Below are 11,609 nucleotides of genomic sequence, written 5' to 3'. Positions count from 1 at the left end.
ACTGACTGATAGATGATGAAGATAAATTTTTAATATACACTGGGTTAAAAGATAAATATCATCTATCAGATGTAGCCCAATGGCAATATTTACAGCTACCACATTTGTTAACAACTTTGGACCAGACCAATTTTCTGAGACACCTGAGATACTAGACCAATTTGTTAAATCCTTTAAAACTAAAAAACAAAACAAAACCCTACTATTAGTTTTTATAGATATTTGTTATCAATAAATCAATTTGATACACAGATGCTAAGAAATAAGTGGAATAGAGAATTAGAGGTTCCTATATTGCCTAGACAATGGAAAAGTGTCTTAACTTCTATACCAAGAATGTCAGTGGACCTTAAACTACAGTTTATACAACAAAAATATTATTTAGAATTTATTGAATTCCACTATGTTTGTATAGAAAAGGTCTGTCTAAGACAGCATTTTGTTGGAGATTTAATAAGGATAATGCTTCTTTAAAACACATGTTTTTGCAATGTCCTATATAATATAACATTATATAAATATGACTGTGTGATAAAAATTAAAGTTTTCAGAGGAAAATATTCTTTTGAATTACATACCTATTACATGGAAATTGACAACTGGACAACATAAATGGATTCTCTGTGCCCTTACTATGGCCAAAAGACTGATATTGCACCATTGGAAAGATAAATGTAAGGCCCCATTTATTCAATGGATTGAAGACATGATTGCACTTCCCACCTATAGACATAGACTTTGTATGGACAAGTATAATGTAATATGGGACTCATTTATACAAAATACAGAGATCTCTTAAGAGAGCTAGATCATCACATAATATGTCCAAAGTATTACAATTTGAGCCTGCTCATTTGTGCTTCAAGAGAGAACTCTAGATTAATTTGTCCAATGATCCATTTGTTTGAATTCTTGGCTATCCCCAGTATTCTCAAGAGTCTTCTCCAACACCAAAGTTCAAAAATATCAATATTGTTTCTATCTTGCTTCTTCAAAGGCCAACTTTTGCTTCCATATAGTGTCACAGAGGAAATAATTGCCTGTACACTTCCAATCTTTGTAGGTACAGATACATCACAGCACCTGAATATCTTCTCCAATGCCTTCACTGGTACTCCACCAAGTGCTAGTCTGTGCTATACTGCTTGACTGCAGGTTCCTTTACTGTTGATAGTCAATCCTAAAAGGCAGAAACTATCCACTATTCAATACCTTCATTGTCAAGTCTAAGGCTAGTCGCTGTACAGTACCTGTTGTCATTAGTTTGGTCTTTTTTATATTTAACCTTAGTCCCATTTTTTAATAGTAATTTTATTAAAGATTACAATTTACAACAATAAAAATTAATACAAACTAAAAGAAAAATAAATAAATAAAAAGAAAAAATAGAAGGTGCAGAAAAGAAAAGAAAAAAGGAAAAGGAAAGGAAAGGAAAAATAGAAAGAAAAATAGAAAATAAAGAATATAGTAAAGAAAAAGAAAAGAAACATATAATGAAGATCATCACAACAATTTAATAACTTATCTTAACTTCTCTTAAAATACAACAAATGATCTCTTCTTCCCATATCCCATCTCTTATCTTTAAACAAATCCTTAAAACCTCATCATTTCAGCCCTGATGTCAGCAAAAGCCCATTAAGGGTTACCAGAGATAGCAACATATCTATTTTAACCTTGATCAACTTTATATTCCTTCCTTTTACTTCTAACAATCTTGATCTTTAGTCCCTTCAAATGTCCTAAAACTTTATTTCTTTTCATATTTTCTTTGTGCCTTTTCACAAAATTCTTCAATGCTTTAACAAGCCTCTTTTGTAAATACAGTATAGGAAAATTATCCAGGTCATTCTTTTGGTTTGTTATTTATATATCCTTTTTTATTATTAATACATCAGCTGCTTTCTTTTGTATGTCCAGTGTAGTATTTTTTCCATGTCATTCTTGTAGCCTGTCATTTTTAAATCCACTTTAAATCAGATCAGTCTCAATCATGTCAGGTAATACTTGTTCCTCATCCATAGCATCTTTTAAACACAGTCTATCTATAGAGGCAGACACTGTTAAAATTAACTTCTGTGTCCATTGTTCAAAAGTATCCTTCAATATATGCAATGTTAAAATATTTTACTTCATTCTGTATTAGTAAGTCAAGTTCTAGGAGTGTTCTTCTCCTTTAACTGTAATTTTTAGTTCCTTCTAGGTACCTCTGGTATCCAATTTTTAAAGTCTTCTTTTTTTTTAAGAATTCAAAACAAAAGCATTTTCCCACAGAAAGGATTCTTTATAATTAATTCCAAAATATTATTTCAAATTTATCTGGACCCTTAATCTGTTTGTAACTTTCTAAAATCAAAGTTTTAATCACCCTTTTGCTGTTTATTCCAGGAAAAAAAAATTAAGTCCTTAAACTTGTGTTTAAAACTGCTTTCGCTTAGGATTGAAAGAAACTCACCTGGTGCTGTAAAACATATTGATCCAAAGGTTCCTAATGGCTGAAAAGCAGTTAACAAGCAATTTCCTAAAGTGATTAGAAAAGGAAGCATGAGATCCCAGTGTCCTTTTAAAGACGCTGACCGCAGTTTGAGCAAGATGGCTATTCCCTTGTCTCCCAGAGCTCTAAACCCGCTGGAGACTTTGTGCAGAGCAACTGTCTGGAGTGCTTGTGGGTGATCTCAAGTCCTCTTCTTGTCCAGAGAGGATTACAAAGAGCCGGTCTACTCGCCAACTCTTCATTCCGCTGCAGTCCCATTTTTCCACTGTGCTCCTTCACTTTCATGATAAGAGCTTGCAGATCATTTGCATTTTCAGCTATCAGAGTAGTATCATCAGCATAGCATGGGTTATTGATGTTTTTTCCTGTAATACTATGTGGGAATGACCTTGAGAAAAAGGAGGAAGAGCCACAACGTAGACAATGGTCTGATAAATGAAATATGAGTCTGAATGAGGAGTTGTGGTGAAAGTGTGTCAGAAGGGACCTTCCCTAGTTTTTGGGAGAGTAAAAGTGATGGACGGGAGGGGTACTTTCAAATTTGCAAGATTGATGTTAGGCTTGCAAGGTAGTCTAGACAAGAAGCACAACCAGGAGTACTAGCTCTATCTTTATTGTAAGGTTACATTACAAATCTTTTTTATTGGTTTGGCATTTATACGTTGCTTTAAATTATAAAATAAACTGCCTAGTCTTGGGAACTTGGTGGTATATAAATTCAACTATAGAGATAAATGATACAAATATAGATGGTATAGATGCATGGCTTAGATCCAGAGGGATTACTTTTGGATCCAAGCTGATACCATTCTCTAACTTCTTTGCAGTTTAAGCTACCCAGTATTTGACAGGATGACTGCCTGTGCTTCAAAATACTGAAGAGTTAAAATAAACAATAGGGGCAGGAGTGAAATATCAGTCAACACAATTACAAGGGTGGCTTTATATCACAAACAAACATGAATTACCACCCCCCAGTTCTATAATGGATGGGTGCCATAGGAAGCAAGATGAACGCAGAAAGGGAAACCCCACAAAAATAAGCCTAAATCTGAATTGGTTTCCTATACCTGTGTTATAAAATAGACATTCACAGCAATTTCCTTTCCTCTGCATTTTTGGTTTCTTCTTTTTTCATATGAGTTTTATCTGTTGAACTTTTATGTGCTTTCCTGTTTAGAAAATTTGATTTACAGTCACGCACCTCACAAACTAGGCATCTGTGATGAATCATCTTAGAGTCCTAGGAGAAAATGGCATATCTATTAAAATAACAAATAAATATATAAAAGGAGTGTTCACTTCTGTGGGATATATTCATACAGGTACGCTATGCCACTGTGTGGGAAGACATTACGGAATGTACCATTTTTCTACCTAACCTATGAAGAAAGATTACCTCCAACATGTTGGTTTTTTTATATGCAAATCACATATAAATTATTGGTGATAAGCCATTACTGATGTTTACATAAAAATAACTATGTAGTAGGAAGATTGCCAAGGCAATGTGTATAAAATGTCCTTCCCAAAATACAGCTTGTATCCCAATTGAGGTCTGCCATGTTGATGGTTGTTTTTCCAACCTTGACTTTGCACAGAAATAAATTAAAACCTTACCCCATATCATGGGCTGGCAGCAGTGTGGAGATATGAGACTAACAGTGGAACATCAGCAGTTGTTCAATCTCTTAAAAAGGAAGTTTGATGATACGGGAGTGACGGAAAGAAATGAGGCAAAAATGTCAATCCATTATCTTCTGAGTTTTCAAGAAATATCATGGCTCTTCTGAAAGAACAGAACAAATGTATCATATATGATAGTCTGACACAATGCAAAGAAACATGGCAAAAGCAGGTGAAAAGGAGTGTCAGAAACAAAAGAAATCTGTTCGAGAAGTTAGTACCATCATCTATAGTCCATCTCTGTAGTATAACCTCTGTAATCTGGTTGTGTACAAAGTGATCTTGATAATTTCTATCAATAGTTTAGGGGTGTACCTGAAACTCAAAATATAAAGCAACAAGAGAGATTATTATGTCAGTGAAGAAATGCAATTAAGACTTAATCAAGAGCACAGATCATAACCAAGTCATTTCATGCTTTGTTTATTGCAGATTCATTTCTTTGGTTTTCCACTGTCTCACTGTTCTTTATTCACCACTATCCAGCATTCTGCTAAACCATTTGCTTCTTTGCACAGTGGCCCTCACAAGGACTTCCTCAAATTCATGGCTTTGTCATTCTGTCCCCTTCTGCATTCTAGTAAAGTTTGGTTTGTCACATTTAACCCATCATATACAAACAAAATCCTGCCTGTGATTTTTGTTCTGTCTGAAGGTCTCCAGTGCAATCAGACAAGTTTGCCCCTTCTGCCTTGCCACATGGAACTGAATCCCAGGACAGTTTTATGATGCCACTCTCTGCTCTACCTTTTCTATGCATTAGCATAATCTCCTAGTCTTCTCTTGGGGAAGATTCTTAGAATATAAAGGACATCTGGACCCAACTCAAAGTGTTGGTGTTTATTAACCTATAAAGCTGGTCACAGCTTACAACCACATTATCCCTACCCTGCTTCAGATTTCTTCCCATGCTGGGGTGCAACAGGTAGCTGCTCAGAAATGAGCCATCTCAGCATTGTTCCTCCAGTTTAAGAACATTCAGGAGAGTTATACCTAGCACCCATCTGACTGTGTTTCTTTTTAAATAATATTTTATTGAGATTTTAAAGATACATATTTAAAAGTTAGAAATGAAAAGGAAAATTTGAAATACAAAATATAAAGAAAAGGAAAAGAAAAAGTGAGGTAAAGTAAAAGAAAAAAATATGAAAAATAGATAACTTCCAATCTATCTCTGGTCTTAGAAATAATAAGGCTATCATAAGTGCTAGTTTTTAATACATTAAATAGGAATAATTCTTTGTCTAAATATATCCCATTACATTTATAATCTAATCTTCAAATCCCCATGTAAGCTTCACCCCACCTGCATTTTGCAAATAGTCCATCAACGGTTTCCATTCTTTAAGGTAGTAGTTGTTTGAGTTTTCTTTTAATAGGCAAGTCAGTTTGTCATTTTCTGCCATATCCATCAGTTTTAACAACCATTCTTGTATTGCTGGTAGTGCATAAAGAAGTCCCATCTGACTGTGTTGTTGGTTCTAGGCAAGACCTCTTTTTTTTTATTGAGCCTTTACATTTGTGTTGCATTGAACTTTCCCAACTAATCTTATTTATGCTACATTTCCTTTGCACTAGTTGAATTTGTAATTGTTTTAATTATTAATTTGCTACTCTTAATTAAAACTGTTATATATTTTACAAACATTTTCACCTGTTGATTGTAAGCTGCCTGTCTGGTAATGTGGCATACCATTTTTTTAAATGAATAGAGACAAAGAACAGTATTAACAACCATGTAATCCTCCATGTAGAAAGATTATAGTGAGAAAATCCATTACGATATAACTCAATATACTATATTTAAATAGTATATTTAAAAATTGTATGGGAGAAAGAAGAGCAAGAAAAGGTGACAGTAACAAAATTCCAGGCAAATAAACAAAAAGCCCTCAAAGCTAGTGGAACTTATCTTGAATAAAATCTTGGATTTAAGGGCATATGTTGAATTCATTGCAGGGAAATAGACCTGGCAGAGATCATTGTTAAAAGGTCCTTCCTGAGAACACAGCAACATATTTATGGAAATTTGAAATCAGTAAAAGCTAGTTTTTAGTGGAAATGTTGAATGTTGTTCATCCAGTGATGTTTTAGTCTACATCCAATGGTGCTGTAGTCTCCAATGATGTTGTAGTCTAGCAAACAAATCAGAAAATTACTGAAATTTGAGCCCATCTTTTTGGTGATTATAAGATTTATATCTTAAAATAGCCAGATGTATTTCATAGGTTTTGGATAGTGAGAGGGGAAAAGAAAAAGAAAAAGAAGAATAGATTTTCTGACAGGATTCCAAATTATCTGATATCTATAAAAACTTTGGGGGCTATACTAGAATGTATTCAGATATGATAAGCCCAACTTCTAAATTCTGTCTACAGCTATATGGAAATTAAGCAAAATTACTTTTATTTTGTTTCTCTATTCATAGAGATGGAGAAAAACATGTGAGAATCTACATTCTGATTATTTACATTCCTGTTAAGTCCCACTCTAGTTTCTGAGATTTCACAGTAGAAATAAGTATATTTTAACAATTCTTATCTTTGGCTGGTTTGTATCATTCAAAATATATATAAAATATGATTGTCTCAGTACACTAAATTATGTTCCTAATAATGATTCTTCTACTTCTTACTGTGCAAATGGAGAATAGTCTTGAATACTTCCATCAGAATAAATGAAGATATTTTGAGGAATTCCATATCCAAAGATATGAGTTTTAACAAATTGACCAGAACCTTTTTTTTTCAGAGTGAAAAAGTTGCTTTCTTTTTCTCTCCTATCGAGATAGGTGATAGACAATCTGAAGGAAGTGATTGTGATTTGCCATTTATTAGGAAGACTTGCTTTTAGCTTGGTAATCAAGTAGCAGAGATATTTGTGGGATGACTTTTTTTTTTCTCACAGCATCAGCAATTTCAAATAGTATTCATCATTTTGGACTGCCCAGAGCACCAGAAATAATAAAACATCAAAGACTCTATCTTGATGTACAGTTCTCCTCATGAGAGGAGGTAGAAGGGATAAAATGACCAACAAGGAAGATGAAGTAGAGTGTCACTGCTGAAGCCAATGGAAGGTTTGCCTTCCAGTGGCTGACATTTTGAGAATTTAGTTGAAAAATATTATAGAGGTGTTGTTTTTCCAAGTATGGCAGCTGAGGGAATCAGTCACTCAAGTAACTCGATACTGATGGGGGAAAAGGGTATATGAAAAGTAGATGAGTAGCAAACCTAGTTTTCCCATGTGTTAAATTCTGCATATGTGAAGGTGATCTGACTGCAATATCTGTTACCCCATTGATCATCAAGGTTGATTCAGCTGATCTGATTGGCTAGCGGGTGTCCCCTTCCTCTTTTATGGCTCCATGTGCATCCCTCCTAAAGCTGCACACTCAATGGAAGAGGTGGCCATCCCAGATAGAAGGAGTGATTCTGCACAGATCATTGTGGCCTATGCTGATTTATATCCAGTCTGTGATGCAATGAGAAGATTGTGTCTAGGTGCTTCACTGACTAGGTACAGTGTCTAAATGACTTCTACATGCACAATTTTAACCCAATTTTGAGTGGAAAGAGTACAGTACATTATTGACAAAGAGTGCCAAAGGAAGCTATGCACATACACAGCCCTTAAACAGTATGTGAAATGCACAGAGATGTTAAGACCAGATATAAATTATTCTCATAGCTGAGTAGACCTTGCCATGTTCTTTGACAGTTTGATGAGCTTTTTTCATTTTAAATTATCTTGAATTAATGAAGTGAGTGCTTGCTTCCTTGGAACCACCAAGGCATGTCAAAGGTGATTCTGTTTTGTTTTAATGATTCAGATTCCCTCTTCTCTCAGTTATATGAAAATGCCTATTCAAGGGCCACGATGTATAACTGTAAAGTGAGCTGCAAGACATACATTACTCCTACTTTAGTAGACATGTGAAAGATTTAATGTAAGCATTAGTATGCCCTGCAGTCTTCATAATATTACAAAGGGCAATTTAGCAGCAGGTAAAAAGGAGTATTGGGAGAGAAGATGGAAAAAGGGAACCCTTTAAGAAGTAATAACCCAGAGGTTTAAAAAATATTGATCAGAGAAAATATCATAATCAAAAAGTATGTCTTTTAGCAAAGGAACAAAAAGGGCAGGTAGAGGAAAAGAAAATGAAGTGTATTCTGAAGACGTATGTTTAATTTGTTGTGATGTTTCCTGAATATTGAGTTGCACTGCCTTTAGTCCCATTGCAATCTCCAGTAATCAAAAAGAAAGGCTTAGCAAAAAAAAAAAAAAAGTCCAAGCTGCTCAATTTCTTAAAGAAAAAGGAAAAAAAAATCAGTGGCATCTTTAAATGATATTTAATCAACTTTTTTTTTTCTATCCACTCATTTATGTATGTGTCATTTTCTTAGAAATTCAACCTGATGTATTTAGTACAATTTCCTTCTGACTACATTTTTCTTCTAATGAAACATGGTTCCCACTTGATTTTTTTTAATCTGCTTTTAGAGGGTCGCCTGTTTCTGTCAAAGAGCCTTTTTTAATATAAGAAAAAAGAAAAAGAAAGTTTATTTCCCCCACTTGTAGGTGTCTTTATCTTGATCTTACAAAATATTAAAATAATCAGACAAGTAGGCCTACCTATAATTATTTATGATTTCATACATTCAGGCATTAATCCTAACATTAGTATTACCTATACCTTTATAAGTTCAAAAGCATGCATTCAGGCATGCTTTTGAACTTATAAAGGTATAGGTAATACTAATATTGGTGAGAAATACTGGACACTTTCCTTACAGGTGGCTATAGTAAGCAGAATTTTACTTATGGAATGAACTTCAGATTCCATTTTCAGTCATGTTCTTGAAGGAAGTGACAGATCAGTTTTGTTGAAAGGAACAGAATCAGAATTGTCCAAAAAGCCTACTGAGAACATTCAAAGTTCAATTCTGTCAAGTCATTGGTGTCTTTCTAGCTTGGACTATGTTCTTGATTTACAGCTTTTTCTTATCTAAACAGTTACCTTGTCCCACATGTTTCTGCTCAGCTGCTGAAATTAGAATCAAAGACTAGGTACCTCACCATTGGATATTAGGCAAGGGATAAATGGGGAGAGTATCTACTTCTCTATAGAAAGGTTCATCTGTCATCAATGTCAACAAGATAATGATCTTTATTTAGCTGCCCCTGCTCTTTGCTGATTTATTCTGAATTCTGTTGGTTATATATATATATTTTTACGTGTTTCTTGAATTAAAAGGCTGACTTGAAAATTTACAGAACTGAAAGGGAAGGATAAATGTTTTAATATCTAAATAAACAGTTAACTGTAGCAATGCAACCAGGCTTGGAAGGGACCTGGACAATACTTTTGTTTGAGGGACCTATCTTGCCTGGCCTGCAATTGCTCATCTTCCCTGTCTTACCAACATTAAAACTTCTACGCTGCCTGCCAATCCACTGTCACCACCAACCCTTTCTACCCACCATCAATAACCAGTCTCAGACCATGTGCTAACCAGCTGATTATGGATGCTACCATATGTCATTTTCAAATAAAGTTTCCAGGTCTTGGGCTGGGCCAATCAGTCACTGCCTCTGAACATATATAGGTAATGAGGGTGCTGAAATGGCCACAGCCCGCCACCTAATGCTCCAGGGCCCCATTGGTTATAGGCTCCCAAAGGCATTGTCTGATTGGCTCAACTCACGACAGGCAAAATGGCCAATGGGTGAGTTTGGCCCATTGTTTATATTTTTATATTTTATTTAATGTGGTTACTTGGGTATGTGATTTTTTATTTGTAGCAAGCAACCCTAAATTCCATATACTGAGGCAGAAAGACAGGATAAAGGGTTTCAAATAAAAATAATAATAATGTTCTCATCAGAATCAGACACATTATCTGGCATGAAAATTGCTCCTTTTTTATGCTGAAATTGGCAGATGGAGGTAGCAACAGCAGCAAAGGAAGATTTTTAAAAAGCCTGTAATTAGTGCTGGACCATCATAAGGGCCTGAGACACCAGTAAATACCTGACAGTGCCTAAGATAATAATATTAACATTTAGCATTTTTATAGTGCTTTTGAATATTCAAATGGCTCAACTTGTTACCCTTACTATAATTCTCTAAAGTGGCTTGGTCCATGGCACAGTGGCATTTTTAACAAACTGTAATGATGTCAAAATGATTTATTTATTTATTTACTTGATGTCTACCTGTCTTTTCATACAGAAGCTAAGGTGGCATACTGTACATAGCATTTCCCTCCTCCAAACTTCCCCACAACAACAGTAAGGTAAGTTGGGTTATGGATGAATGACTGGCCCAAAATCACCTAGTGAGCTTCCAAGACTGTGGGTAGAGGAGAACCTAGGGTTCTCTAGTGCAGGTTCAACAGTATAGTTACTATAACACACCAGTGTGTTATCACACAAATGCTATGATTATGTACTTGCATCATGACATCCAGCATTATATGCAGCGGCATTATTTCCATATTACTGAAGAAAACGGAAGCATCTTGAAGTGAGATTTGAACCTTGAACTTCCTAGCCTTTAATTACCACACTTTAAATATTTAAAATTCTAAAGTTTTAAACTATAACTTGACAGCAAAATAGTTCTGTCCCAATCAATTCAGAGACCAGGAATAAAAAAGCATTGATAGCACCTATATTACCCAATGAAGCTTTAATTTGAGAACAGTGATTATATCCTGCTTGTTCTAAATCATCCAGAAGGAACAGCTGTGACTCCATTTCACCAGGCTTTCAGCAAGTCTTTATTTATAGCTTAAATAGTGCATCTGTACTTCAAATGGTGAATTTTCTTGCTCATCCCTGGAAGTCTAAAGTATTACCTCTGAGAACCATAGTCAAATGAAGAATAATAACCATGCCTAAAATTCCTGATTCACAATTGTCATACTTATGAAGGGGACTATCCATCTTGAAAAGAGGCAGAATGTGTGTTTGTTGTTCAAATATTTAAAGGAAAAAGACTTTTGTCACAGACTAAGAGTTTCAAGCAACTTTTATACAGATATAAAGTGTTGTGTGTGGGGTTCCTTATTGGATAAACAAACAGTTAACTAATAAATGATATTCCCAGATGGTCTACAAACAATGAAGTAACAAAAAAGGGCCATATTAATTTCTATTCCATTTTCAAGCAAAGGTAGGAAATCAATATTTGCTTAATGGAAAAAAAGCAATAGTGGAAGGGGAAGGAAGGAAGGAAGGAAGGAAGGAAGGAAGGAAGGAAGGAAGGAAGGAAGGAAGGAAGGAAGGAAGGAAGGAAGGAAGGAAGGAAGGAAGGAAGGAAGGAAGGAAGGAGAATGGGTTTTGCTCTTTGGACTTTGCACCTCTTTGCCTCAGTTCCCTTAAGTGGGAATGAAACAAAACAAAATGAAGTTATCTAATTGTT

This window comes from Python bivittatus, unplaced genomic scaffold (assembly GCF_059951505.1).
Source record: "Python bivittatus isolate LINGU-HERP-01145 unplaced genomic scaffold, Pbiv_v1 ctg000610_np1212, whole genome shotgun sequence".
Classification (NCBI taxonomy): domain Eukaryota; kingdom Metazoa; phylum Chordata; class Lepidosauria; order Squamata; family Pythonidae; genus Python; species Python bivittatus.
The sequence above is the reverse complement of the archived record's forward strand: the minus strand, read 5'-3'. Positions refer to the sequence as shown.